Source organism: Mobula hypostoma, chromosome 6 (assembly GCF_963921235.1).
Source record: "Mobula hypostoma chromosome 6, sMobHyp1.1, whole genome shotgun sequence".
Lineage (NCBI taxonomy): Eukaryota > Metazoa > Chordata > Chondrichthyes > Myliobatiformes > Myliobatidae > Mobula > Mobula hypostoma.
This window is the reverse complement of record NC_086102.1, coordinates 176643885-176658181: the sequence shown is the minus strand read 5'-3', so window position 1 is coordinate 176658181 and position 14297 is coordinate 176643885. Positions and strand designations below refer to the sequence as shown.

Here is a 14297-nt window from a genome sequence, read left to right as displayed (position 1 = left end):
CCTCTGAAAGTACCAACCCTGCTTTTTCTCCCACTTCTCTTTAATGTACAATGTGTTTTCATTTTTGGCATGAGAGAGGGCATTATATAATCGAGAAATTGATTTACTTGGTATTGAACTGTAAGCCGAATTCAGAATTTTCAAAAATTCTAATTCTACTGTTGATAAGTTGGTATATCTACAACTCTGGTTAACATGATGTCATACTTGAAGGTACCTAAAAAAGTAATTGTGTTCTAGGCCATGTTGGTCCTGCAGGAATTGAAAACTTTGTAATACACTTTTATGTATGAATGAGAGGTAGGCTGTCAGACCTTTCTTTATCCACAGTTCAAATCTTTTATCTCCTCTGCTGGGAAGAAATTCGGTATCATAAACACACCATCTGAAAAGTTTTAACATGTTATTGATTCCACATGAATTAGACACCTTCTGCCATACTTTTCATGTGAAATTTATCCAGCTATTTTTAATCTTTTCCAATTGGGTCATCAATCCTTTGTCCACTATTGAGGCCAGTAGAGGAAAACTGTCAATCAATCCAAATTCTATTTCCTTCCATCTAGCCTTATATTCCCTATTGCACCAATATAACAGAGGGGTTATCTGTGAAGCATAAAAATCATTTCTCAAACAAGGAAGTGCCATACCTCCTCCTTCCTTTCCTAACTGTAAGGTGTTAAATCGGATTCTAGGTTTCTTTCCTTGCCAGATAAAGTGAGAATCCGTTTGTCCCATTCCCTGAATTGATTATCGTCCACCTCCACAGGTAATGTCTGGAAAAGGTAAAGTAACCGAGGGAGAATATTCATTTTTATGGTATTTATCCTTGAATTTAAACTTAAAAAGGGGATAAGATTCCACCTATGTATATCTGCTTTTATCTCTGAAATTAATGGCCCATAATTTACCTATGACAATGTTGAAAGATCTTTCGGCAGGTTTATTCCTAAATATTTTAATGATTTAGCTTCCCACTTAAATCATATGTATCCTGCAGTTTTTTGGATGCTGTATAATTTAAGGACATAACCTGATATTTTCCTGAACTCATCCAACAGTGTAAACAATCCTATAATTTATTTTTCTGATTCACTCAAATAGACTAAAACACCATCTGTGAATAGTGCCACCTTCTGTTCAATCCCTCCCACCTTGATACCTTTTAAAATTTCGCTCTGTCTTATTAGTTGGGCAAGAGGTTCAATGTATAGTGCAAAAAGGAGAGGAGAAATTGGGCATCCCTGTCTAGTTCCTCTCTCTAAAATAAAAGAGTCACAGAGGTCCCCATTAATCTTAATTCAAGCTGTGGGGCTGCCATATAAAGTCTGGATTACTTTAATAAGTTTTTCTTGAAAGCCGAATCTTCCTAACACTCTGTATAGGAATACCCAACTAACTGAATCGAAAGCTTTCTCAGTGTCTAATCCTACTACCATTGTCTCTGTCCCATTCTTGATAACCTGTTCTAATATGTGTAAAGTTCTCCTTATGTTGTCCTGAGTTTGTCTTTGCTGAATGAATCCAGTCTGATCTAAGTGGATGAGGCCAGGTAGAAGCTTTTCCTGTCTACGAGCTAATATAGATGTAAGTAATTTGTAGTCAAAATTAATAACACTGATTGACCGGTAATTACCACATTCTAGTTTATCTTTACCCTCTTTAGGAATAACTGAGATAATTGCCTCTCTCCAGGAAGGTGGAATTTCTCCTCTCTGTAAGATCCAATTAAAGGTGTTAAGTAATAATGGAACTAACTGTGACTTAAGCGATTTGTACCACTCTGAGGTAAACCCATCAGAGCCTGGAGACTTTCCAGCCTTTAATCTAGAGGTGGCCACGTTCAGTTCTTTGGCAGTTACTGGTTCTAATAGGCATTCATTTTGTAAATCTGTAAGCTTGGGTAGATCTAAAGAATTCAGGAAAGTGTCTTTATAGGGCTCGTTGGAGGCCCGGGGTTGATAGTACAGCTCTCGATGATATGTTTCAAAACTCTCTTGAATTTTCCCTATTGTATTCTCCACAAGCTTTGTTTTTGGATTCCTTATTTTATGAATTGTATTGTCTGCTTGTTGTTTTCATAATTTATATGCTAATAATCTAGCTGATTTACCTCTTACTTGTCTCAGGTAAAGAAAGTTTCTTTGAGTTTCCAATGTATATATATTATCAATTTCACTTTGTACTTCCTTAATTTCCTGTTTTAAATTAGAACTAATTTTGTTGCTATCTACAACTTTAAGTTGTTTTAATTTTCCTTGAAGATCTGCTAATTTTTGTGCATTGAATTTTTTCATGTGAGTAGTAATGGAAATAATTTTTCCTCTCAGTACAGCTTTCAATGTATCCCATAAGATTACTGGTGATGTTTCTCCCGTGTCATTATGGTCTAAGTATTCTTTGATTTCTCCCCTTAATCTCTCCATTACTTTCGGGTTATTGAGTATATGTGAATTTAACCTCCATAGTGTTTTCCACATTTTCCTTTCCAGAATTAGAGACATAGAGACTGGACTATGGTCCGGCAGATCAATTGTTGCAATATTACACTCTTTTATCCTGAATCTATCTATGTTAAGTATAAAAAATAGTCTATCCTTGAATAAGCTGAATGAGGGAAAGGATAATGCGTATAGTCTTTACTAGTGGGGTATAATTCCCTCCACACATCTATAATTCCCAGCTTGTCCATCAATGAATTCTCTTTCCTAGTCAGAGGTTTATTCTGAATAACTGTTCTTGAAGAATCTAATGCAGGGTTTAACCTAATATTAAAATCCCCTCCGCAGATTACTACCCCTTGAGAGCTGACCTTTAGATCAAAAATGTGTCCATAGAATGACCATTCACAACCTGGTGGAGCATAAACATTCAGCAATGTTATTTCAGTACCTTCTATTCTTCCTGTAACTTTTACAAATCGTTCATCCTTGTCTTTAGTCTCTGAAATATGTTCATAATTAAGAGCACTTGATATTAAAGTAGCAACTCCTCTTTTGTGGCCCAATGTATATGATGAATAAAATACATGCTTAAAGCCCATTCTTTTTAATTTTGCATGTCCGGATTGGCTCACGTGCGTTTCCTGAAGGAAAGCTATCTGTGTCCGCTCTTTTTTCAATTTAAGCATAATCTTATTTCTCTTAATTGGATTCAAAACCCCAGTTACATTATAGGAAATTATTTTTACCAGTTCAATTTGCATTTTTCTCTAACAGAGAAAAAAACACGCTCCTTTTCTAAACCAACAATAAGCAATGCCTTCTCAACAGTAAACCAGAACATAAAACCAAACCCCTGGCATTTTTGAACATAGAACATTTGAAAATGTTGTCGGGCTTCCAACAGTGAGGCCTGAGCACTGACCCACCTCAGTTCAGAGGGATAACCCCTACCTCCAGTCTGTGTTAGAGGGCCCTCCGCAGTGTGAACAGTTATAGAGAATTCTCTCCTTTTCATGTCTCGACCACACTGCTATCATTCAAGTTATTCTGTCTAGATTATTTTCAATTATCAGCTTTCATTTTACCTTTAAGTATGATTTACTCTTTTCAGACATTTCTCAATTATTCTACACTCTCTGTACGTTTGTGTCGGAATACTTGCAGCTTTTCCTTATAGCTTGACACTCTGGTTCGAGTGGAGTGTCCTCCCCGCACTGGTTGCCATGTCTACCGCCAAATCTTCTCCAGTAATGACTCCGGTTAGGTGATAACTTTTATGGGTAGTACCCATACCGCTAGATCCAACGTTGCCTCTTCCACTGTAGCGTAGATTTTTATCCCTTCATCGTAAAAGACTCTTAGCCGAGCTGGATACAGGGTCTGAAATCTGATGTTGTTTTCCTTCAGAACCCTCTGTGTTTCTGCGTATTGCTTCCGTCTGGCAAGGATCCCCGGTGCAAAATCGTGGTCTAAACTGATTTTACAGTTGTTCCACATAAAGCCTTTCTTTTGCCATGCCCATTTAAGCACCACTTCCTTCGTTCTGTAACTGAGAAATCTGACTAAAATCAATCTGGGCTGGGCACCTGCCGGGGGTTGTGGTGCCAACGTGTGGTGGGCCCTTTCTATCTGTAGGTCTTTTGCGTCTGGTATTTCAAGGTTCTCTCTAAGCAGCTTCTCCACGAAGGGAATCACCAGTCTGGGTTTACCTTCAGTTCCTTCGGGAACTCCGTAGATCCTCACATTTTCCCTTCTTGAGCGGCCTTCTTGGTCTATTAGCTTCCACTGGAGCTGCTCTTGTGGCTTTAGCATTTCTGCTATCACTTCCTCTGCGTTTTGCAGCCTCTCCTCAGTCCCTACGATCCTCGTTTCGACTTCATCTAACCTCAGATTAGTTTTTCCTATTTCTCCTTTAATATTTTCCAGCTGTTTGTTGATATCTTGTTGGAAATCACGAATCTCTCTGAGAATCAAAGTCAGATTCACCGATTCTTCCACATTATCTCCGTCCTGGCTAGCCGTGGGGGAGCTAGGCCCCTCGTCTTGCTGCATCTTTTTATATTTATCAGCCTTCTGAGCGGACTTTTTATTCCTGTACTTAAACTCCATCCTTGCCCCTTTTATTGACATAGTTATACAATCCTAAATATTTGTCTAATTTCAACTTTGGGGCAGTTTACGTTCTTTCTTGTCGAGAGGCCTTTTCCTACGCTGCCATACTCTTGGTGACCCGGAAGTCCTCTCCCAAATGTGTGCTTTTCAACTGAAAAACACAACACTAACTCACAATGTCCACTGCTACTCACATTACATAGACAGACAATGCCAAAAGATATACCGTTATTAAAGTCAAATAAGGCAAACAACAGAGGCAAGGCTTTACCAGGAGTTGGACAAATCGTACTCTAACCGTGCAATACCTCAATTAATTCGGCTACTGAATTTAAAACAAAAATCAACAGAATCACCGCTTGGAAGTCTAAGCAAAACCAGTAGGCTTAATAGCAGTAAATGTAATATTTTAGGATTTGCAGGAAACACAAGGACTATGGGGTATCCACCACAAAATAATAATTATAATCAGCATTTGTCTAGGCCCAAATTTTTAAAAATCAACCGCACTCACCGTTGATGTTTTCAGAGAAGCACAATCCGTCTGTTCTTGTGATTGGTGGCAAAAGCATCAAAAATGATTTTCTGGATGTCAAGTGCCTTGGTCCTCCACTGTTTATGGCCAACAGGGCCAAGTTGCTGTTCCGAGCATCACCACTGCTATTCCTTAGGTAGGTTTTGAGGCGTCTGAGAAACTCTGTTCGCATAAGGCAGATGTCACAGGCGGAGTCAGTGATATGCAGATTAGTTTGTATAAATCTATAAGTGCACCACGGTAGGGTCTCATTAGAGCTAGAAATTCCACTGTATCATTCACTGTCTGTCGTTGCTTTTGTTTTGTTTCCAGCAGACGCCGAACCTGATGTAGCTCCGCAGTCAGGTTCACTTCAGTCACTCCATAGAATTGGGCCATTGGCCAAAGACAATGCTTGTCTAGGAAGAGCTTGTGTTTGGGACTCAATGCTGAGTTTCCAGTCAGAATACCCCCAGTCTCAATTGAGAACTGTCTTTTCATTTCAGTCAGAAGTCTGTCTATAACCGGATAGAAACAGTGCTTGCAAAGGTCATCACAGGATGTGTCAGGTGTGCGTTCTGTTTGGGCCTCAACAACAAAATCATGTAGGGGGCAGTGTGGCTGGGCCTGTCTCCTTTCATGTGGGCTGCTCTGTATACCGGCCTTGTCGCACAGGTCCCTAGCTCTTGCCTGAATTTCACTCCATGATTCCTCTCCCCATTTTGCTGAGAGTGCATCGATAATGGACTGAGCCAAGTCCACAGCAGGTGAAAGCTCCAAACTGGGAGATTGTAGCTGGTCTGACATGAACTTGGTGACTCGGAATAAATCCTCAAACAGAGTGAGAAGTAAAGCAAACTGCTCGTCAATCAGTCCATTTACAGCTCCATTTTCCTTCGTGCATTTGGTTGACCCATAATATCCTGTAGTGCAGCTAGAATGGCAGGGAGTGATTTCATTATAGCCCACAAAGCTGTATACTGCCATGCCCAGCATGTATCTGACAATTTCTTCAACTCCATGGGCTGTGCAGTTGATTCCAGTTCTCTCTGTTTCTTCATGAAAAGATTGTGGGCAACAGAGTATGAAAAGAAGTTGTAAAGCAGCTGCACAGTTTCAAAAAATTCAGTCACTTGTTGTACATTGCTCACAACATCCACTAAAACAAGGTTAAGTCTGTGAGCATGGCAGTGTATATATAATGCCTGCGGGACCTCTTTCCTGAACCTCTCTTGTACCCTGTTATTGTACCCGGACATCACTGCCGCCCCGTCATAACACTGACCTGTACACGTGTTCTTATCAATAACACACTGGGCAAGCCAATGACAGGGTACAAATACAGACAGAGCAAAGAGTTAGGCCATAAGAGATAGGAGCAGAATTAGGCCATTCAGCCCATCAAGCCTGCTCCACCATTCCATCATGGCTGATCCCGGGTCCCTCTCAATCCCGAACACCTGCCTTCTCACCATATCCTTTGATGCCCTGACCAATCAAGAAACAATCAACTTCTGCCTTAAATATACCCACGGACTTGGCTTCCACCACCGTCTCTGGCAGAGCATTCCACAGATATACTACTCTCTAGCTAAAAAAATTCCTCCTTACCTCTGTTCTAAAGGGTTGCCCTGGGTCCACCTACCAACTCCTGCTCCACTCCATTCCCTCCAACTTTTTGTACTGGTTATCTCCTCTCCTTCCTTCAGTCTAGATTCCGCTTCTCCCAGTGGCCATCCATTTTAATTCCACTTACCATTCCCATTCCGATTTGTCAATCCATGGCCTCCTCCACTGTCACGAGGTGGCCACACTCAGGTTAGAGGAACAAGACCTTGTATTCTGTCTGGGTAGCCTTCAACCTGATGGCACGAACATTGATTTCTCGAATTTCTGGTAATGGCCTCTGCCTTCCCTTTCACCATTCCCCATCCTCCTTTCCTTCTTTCACCTCATCTCCTGCCTGCCCATTGCCACCCTCTGGTGCTCCCTCCCCCACCTTTTCTTTCTTCTATGGCATTCTATCCCCACCTATCAGACTCCCCCTTCTCCAACCCTGTATCTCTTTCACCAATCAACTTCCCAACTATTTCCTTAATCCCCCCCCTCCCAGTTTCACCTATCAATTTGTGTTTCCCTCTCCCTTACCCCACCTTGTAAACCTTCCTCATCTTTTTTTCTCCAGTCCTGCCTGAGGGTCTCAGCCCGAAATGTCGACTGTACTTTTTCCCCACAGATGCTGCCCGGCCTGCTGAGTTCCTCCAGCATTTTGTGTGTGTTGCTTGGATTTCCAGCACCTGCAGATTCTCTCTTGTTTGTGAATAAAGGACTAACTTTTTTTGCTGGATATAAGTCTATCATGTGTGCTGAATTTAAATAGAGTCAATGCAAGCAGAGATGCACGTTCACACATTAATCTGGGAGTCTCTCTGAGGGCATTCATGCAGCTATAAAACTCTGGTTAGGCCACATTTGGAGTACTGTGTCCAGTTCTGGTCGCCTCACTATAGGAAGGATGTGGAAGCATTGGAAAGGGTACAGAGGAGATTTACCAGGATGCTGCCTGGTTTAGAGAGTATGCATTATGATCAGAGATTAAGGGAGCTAGGGCTTTACTCTTTGAAGAGAAGGAGGATGAGAGGAGACATGATAGAGGTGTACAAGATAATAAGAGGTATCGATAGAGTGGATAGCCAGCGCCTCTTCCCCAGGGCACCACTGCTCAGTACAAGAGGACATGGCTTTAAGGTAAGGGGTGGGAAGTTCAAGGGGGATATTAGAGGAAGGTTTTTTACTCAGAGAGTGGTTGGTGCGTGGAATGCACTGCCTGAGTCAGTGGTGGAGGAAGATACACTCGTAAAATTTAGGAGGCTACTAGGATATGGAGGAATATAAGGTGGGGGGTTATATGGGAGGCAGGGTTTGAAGGTCGGCACAACATTGTGGGCCGAAGGGCCTGTAATGTGCTGTACTATTCTATGTTCTATGTTCAAAGAGAGGGTCTGTCATGACTGAATAGTTGTATTTTCATCTCTGAGTTATAAATCTATGGCTATAAGCCTCACCTCACATGTGATCTCACAGTATGAGTGGATACTGTTCCTGGAATTATGCTATTTTGGTCAGTTAACTAAAGGACAATTGCAAAACCTTGCTATATGCCACTCACAATTAAATTCACATTTATAACAATAATATATCATAGGCTCAGAGAAATCTTATGGTTATTAGTCACCTATCACTGCACGTGAGTTTTTATTTTCTCTCACTGAGAAGTGAAAAGCCAAGAAAAAATGACTAAGAAAGAAAATCATAGTTTCTTTAAATGGATGAACATTGAATGTGAAAAATGTCCTTTATGGTAAAAAGCTTCTTCATATTTTTCTGTTTCAGATATGCAGTGATGGGCAGTGGACATACAAGGACCGAAACCATCATGGCTTCAAATCTAATGTTCCTTAACAATTCTGAACTTTTTTGCACAGATTCTAAGAAATAAATATTTGTAATAAAATCAACTGAAGCAAATATTTTGGTATAAGTTCTGTCAAGCAGATATAAATGCTAGCCTTCATGAAGAGGTAAATAAACCTCAAGGAAATATGTTTATTTTGGTAAGAAAAGAAAGGTTATTTTTAAGATTTTTTTCTCTCAGACCTTAACATATATATTCATTGATCGACGGAGTGAAATTTATTATTCAAGTTGCAGGTCAGATTGGTCTTCATGGACTAACAACTTCTGATATGATTTCTGTATTATAAGCTAGGAAATTTCTGAAGTATCACGAATGACCAGTTATCTTCCACTGATGTCCTACGCTTGCTGTGTGAGTGTTGTGAAGTGACATTTTTTATTGAGTCTTTTTTTGTTGTTAATGTCTACTTCATTGGAAGTAGAATGATGTCATTAGGATTTTCCTCTTTTATTTTCAAACTGCAATCTGCCTTAAGTCTCTTGTTTCATTAGATGTTTGAAGTGTTTTTAAAGATATAGTTACTTAGTCATAGAGAGTAGCTCAACAATGACTTGTAAATCAGCGTAATTAGATTTTTATAGCATTAATGTTTTCAATTGGATTCATTGCGAATCACACCTTTTTATTGTAGATGATTTTAATATTTTTTTCTTAGCTAAATAGAAATGTTAGATAGAAGGGTGTGTTTTTTTTGTATTTGATTAAATTTTAAAGTGGTTGGGTTATAAATTGATTGAATAATAAAAATGAACTGAGAATTCTGCTATATAGAAAAAATAAAAATAATTCTTTGGCTTTCAATGTAGTGTTCTTAGAGTAGACAGAAGGGTATACATTGGGGAGCTTGTCATGACTGCTTTTATACTCTGCTTTAGCAAGTTTTAAAAGATGCTAAAGCTTAAATGATTTATGATTTCTCACACGTTAGGAGTAAGGTAGCTGATGATGTATTATTACAGCAAAAAAAAAAGCTGAATGAGAAAATTAACTGAGAGATTAGTAGAACTTTGGGTACTAGCTCTCTCTTAAGTTTATTTTTTAAAAGAATACTTGGCACTTTTAACATTACCAAAGAATTTTGAGTTAGCAACTAGACAAATGGAGAAGAAAAGTTCTCACAGCTTAGAATTTCTTCAGTACACTTTTTATGTTATTTTGTGCCGGACCAGTTTTTGCGATTTGAGGTGCCTTTTTACATGCATTTACATTTTTTTTAAATATAGGGACACAAAAAAAAGTGAAGGAAGGTTTTGATCCAAGCAGTGCCACACTTTATATAATTTTTATTTCCATCATAGTCATCTTCACTACATGTGCTAGATATAATAAGAATCATTTTGAAACTATGAAATCTGTGAGAACCTTTTTGCAGGTTCATCTGGTTAGACTCAATTGCATAACATATGTCAAGAAAGGTTCTCCTTATTCATGACATATATTTAAGAATAAATGGGTCTCTTCCAAGTGACTTTGCATTTGTCTGGTCAGCTTTTGATCAGTTATCTACCTCAAAAGGTTTAGTTTTCTGGTGTGCTTGTGTAGGTGTTGGGCCTGCCTGTCTCAATAGACCAAATCACTCTAGCTCAGGAGTTAGGGGCTAAGGTTTTATTTTCATATTTTTAATTGTTTTTCAGAATTATTGTAATATATCAATATATTAAGTTCTCATCAGTGCGTTTCATAGTTTCAAAATATTTGCTGCTTTGGAAATTTTTTAACTAGTTTTTAGATTTTCAACACATGTAATCTTTTAAAAAGCAAAATAGTTGTGGTATTACTTGATCAGTACTCCTTAGATTTTATCTGCTGTGTCAAAATCTAGGCAACTTGCAGCATTACCATGGACTTAGATGAGAGATTACCAGAATCAGAGCTACAGATAATTACTAGGTTGCTATGAATTGTTTAAGACAGAAATCTGAGAGGTCTATAACTGTGTGGAATTGGCTGCTTTTGGTATCTGAGTTAAGTGCCATACTTGTTATCTGGATATGATTTGGAAAAAAATTCACCTCTGTACATAAAGAATTAATCAGTTCGTAAAACCTCACCTTATAGACAACCATTAAATTATAAAGAATTTTAATTTATGAAGACCTTTTGTACAGATTGTTTGAAAATTTTTCATAGAGATGTCTATATGATCAAGAGAATTAATTTTTTTTATAGTTTTTTTCTCGTGCCACAAACTTGCCAGTGGTAACTTATTTGTCCGGTTCCAAATGACTCGTTCTGTAGTTTTGTTTCCGAAAATAAGTTGTTTAAGCCAAGAAAACATAACTGAATTGTAAATTAGATGGTTCCTTAGTATTTCTGTGCATTTTCTTTTGGGAAAACTTTTGAATAAAAAAGACCAATTTAAAATACATTATCTTATGGATGGATTAATCTGATTGCTTCTCACTTGTCATTATTTTTGACTATTAGCTGAACTCTGGGTGTTTGCTTGGATGCAACAAGACATTACCTAGCAAAGTCTGACAATGCAAATCTAAAGTACTAGTGATACTTTAACATAAAATCACTTTCATCTCCACAGTATTTGTCATACATCGACAACAAGATGTTTAAGCAATAATAATATCAGTGTTTAGGTAGTTACTTATTAAACAATATGAATAATCTCCCAGATGAGTCATTGTCAGAAATGAAAGAAAAGTCTAACCTGGTCAGTTTTCGCTACAATTTATTTGCAATTACAGTAATATAATGTGAGAGATTGACAATAGTACCATGGAGTGTTCTGGATGCTCATAAGCATGCATTCTGGTTTCCCTCAGACTACTCAGTTTTAGAGTTAATTACAGTTTTTTTCCTGAATTAGTGAGGTCACTGAGCACATCTTTAACATTGGCACAATTTGTCAGAATTCATGTTTGGAGTCTGAGTAAAGTTGAAGCCACAAAAGTGGGATGGAGAGGAAAGGAAGCCCAATTTTACCTTTGGTTTTCAAATTTTCTTGAGCCGATTTAACTCCGTCAACACATATCATAGAAAACACAGAAAACCTACAGCACAATACAGGCCCTTCGGCCCACAAAGCTGTGCTGAACATGTCCCTACCTTAGAACTACCTAGGCTTTACCCATAGCCCTCTATTTTTCTAAGCTCCATGTAGCCATCCAGGAGTCTCTTATCATTTCCTCCTCCACCGCAGCCGCCTGTAGCCCATTCCAGCACTCACAACTCTTTGCGCAAAAAACCTACCCCTGACATCTCCTCTGTACCTACTTCCAAGCACCTTAAAACTACGCCCTCTCATGCTAGCCAGTTCAGCCCTGGGGAAAAGCCTCTGACTATCCACACGATCAATGCCTCTCATTATTTTGTACACCTCTACTAAGTCACCTCTCATCCTCTGTCGCTCCAGGGAGAAAAGGCCAAGTTCACTCAACCTATTCTCCCCATGCTCCCCAATCCAGGCAGCATCCTTGTAAATCTCCTCTGCAGCCTTTCTATGGTTTCCACATCCTTCCTATAGTGAGGCAACCAGAATTGAGCACAGTACTCCAAGTGGGGTCTGACCAGGGTCCTATATAGCTGCAATACTACCTACCTGTTTGCAATATTCAGTGCTGCGCTCAGCTCCATTGACACAAGAAAATTATCAAGCTTAGGCTAGTAAATAAGAAGAAATATTGCACCACATAAATGCCTTCAACAAGGGAGGATTACCAATGCATGAATTTTGCAACACATTTGCTGACTCACCAAAGCATCTCAAACACACAGGGTTGAAGTGTGATAGAAGCTCTCTATTTAAATATTTCTGGATGGCAAATATTTGACTTATTCCATCCTATCCTGCAAATTCCCCACAATAAGGAGCAAAGGGGAAGACAATACTAGATCTTTGTGTTTATTGAATTTGACAAAAGTGAGCAGGAGGATAATAGACTCAGAGGACTTCAATACCCTTTCAATTCCACTTCTAAATAGCAACACAAAGAAGAGTTTAGATTGGTGTAAGTGAGAATATGACGAGGAATCCACAGGGCATGAGGATTTCAGGCAGAGGCAAATGGACGACTATGTGCCACCTTCAAAAAATAAAAGCAATTTCTGACTTTGGAATTGTGGTACCTATAGTACTTGAAAGGATCATGAAAGTTGTAGTGTCCAAGGTCATAATCCTCATCGATCTCCCCACAGACTTCAAGGGAGCACTTCATTACTCCACTGAAAATGGCAGAATTTCCTCACTTCAGGAACATTCAGGTACAAGCCCAATACAGCTCTGGATAGGCCGTTGGACATCTGATGTGCCAAACTCGATGCCAATTTATACAGAATGTTCTCCTGTATCATCCTTGTACCCCATTCCTTCACATTCATATGTTTATTTGAAATCCTCAAACTCCACCAAACTCTCTGTTCCACTATTACCCTCGATGCCCATTCTAGGCACTTTACCACACTTCGTGTTTAAAAAAAACTCATCTCCCTCTCTGACATTAAAATCGTGCCCTCTACTGCTTGACATTTGTATCCTGGTGATAAGATTCTGATTATCTTATCCATGCCTCTCGTAATATTAAAAACCTCTAATAGGTCTCCCCTTAGCCTCTGAATCCCTGAGGAGAACAACTAAAGTTTGCCCAATCATTCTAAATAGCTCATAACCTCTCATCCAGTCAGCATCTTGGTAAACCTCTTCTGCATACTTTCCATCATCTCCACATCCTTCCTATAAGAAGCCAACTAGAGTTGCATGCAATCTCCAAGTACAGTCTGAAGTTTTATGCAGCTTCAGGATGACCTCTTTACTCAAAGTTCATATATGTCACCATATACAACCCTGAGATTTGTTTTCCTGTGGGCATGGTCGGCAAATCTATAAATTAGTAACTATAACAGGATCACTGAAAGATCAACTAGAGTGCAGAAGACGACAAACTATGCAAATGAAAATATAAGTAAATAGCAATAAATGATGAGAACATCAAATAACAAGATTAAGGGTCCTTAAAGATAGCTCCCTTACAAATGAAGGGAAGCATGCCATACACCTTCTTTACTATCTTATCCACTTGCATAACCACTTACAGTGAACTATGGACCTGGACCCCAGGATACCTCAGTATCTCAATTGCTCCTAAGAGATCTACCTTTAACTGTACTGTATACTCCCTTCTTTCATTTGACCTCTCAAACTGAAACTTCCAACACAAACACGAGGAGATCTGCAGATGCTGGAAATTCAAGCAACACACACGAAATGCTGGTGGAACGCAGCAGGCCAGGCAGCGTCTATAGGAAGAGGTACAGTCGATGTTTTGGGCCGGGACCCTTCGTCAGGGCTAACTGAAAGAAGAGATAGTAAAAGATTTGAAAGTAGGAGGGGGAGGAGGGGGAGATCCGAAATGATAGGAGAAGACAGGAGGGGGAAGGGATGGAGCTAAGTTGATTGGCAAAAGGGATACGAGGCTGGAGAAGGGAGAGGATCATGGGACAGGAGGCCGAGGGAGAAAGAAAGGGGGAGGGGAGCACCAGAGGAAGGTGGAGAGCAGGAAAGGTGTAATTGTGAGGGGGACAGAGAGAGAAAAAAAAGGGTAAAAATAATAAATAAATAAGGGATGGGGTAAGAAGGGGAGGAGGGGCATTAACGGAAGTTAGAGAAATCAATGTTCATGCCGTCAGCTTGGAGGCTACCCAGACAGAATATAAGGTGTTGTGCCTCCAGCCTGAGTGTGGCTTTATCTTGACAGTAGAGGAGGCCGTGGATAGACATATCAGAATGAGAATGGGA

At 39.5% G+C, this 14297-nt stretch overlaps 1 protein-coding gene across 4 annotated transcripts in view; it reads left to right on the top strand.

The window, feature by feature from the left end:
- Positions 1-10921, top strand: part of LOC134348631 (RNA-binding motif, single-stranded-interacting protein 1-like) — a 214486-nt gene extending 203565 nt beyond the window's left edge. For all 4 annotated transcript variants that reach the window (XM_063052318.1, XM_063052317.1, XM_063052320.1 and 1 more), the window contains exon 14: positions 8464-10921. The gene's annotated coding sequence lies outside the window, so the exon portion shown is untranslated. The remainder of the gene's footprint in view (positions 1-8463) is intronic.
- The last annotated feature ends 3376 nt before the right edge of the window (positions 10922-14297 follow it).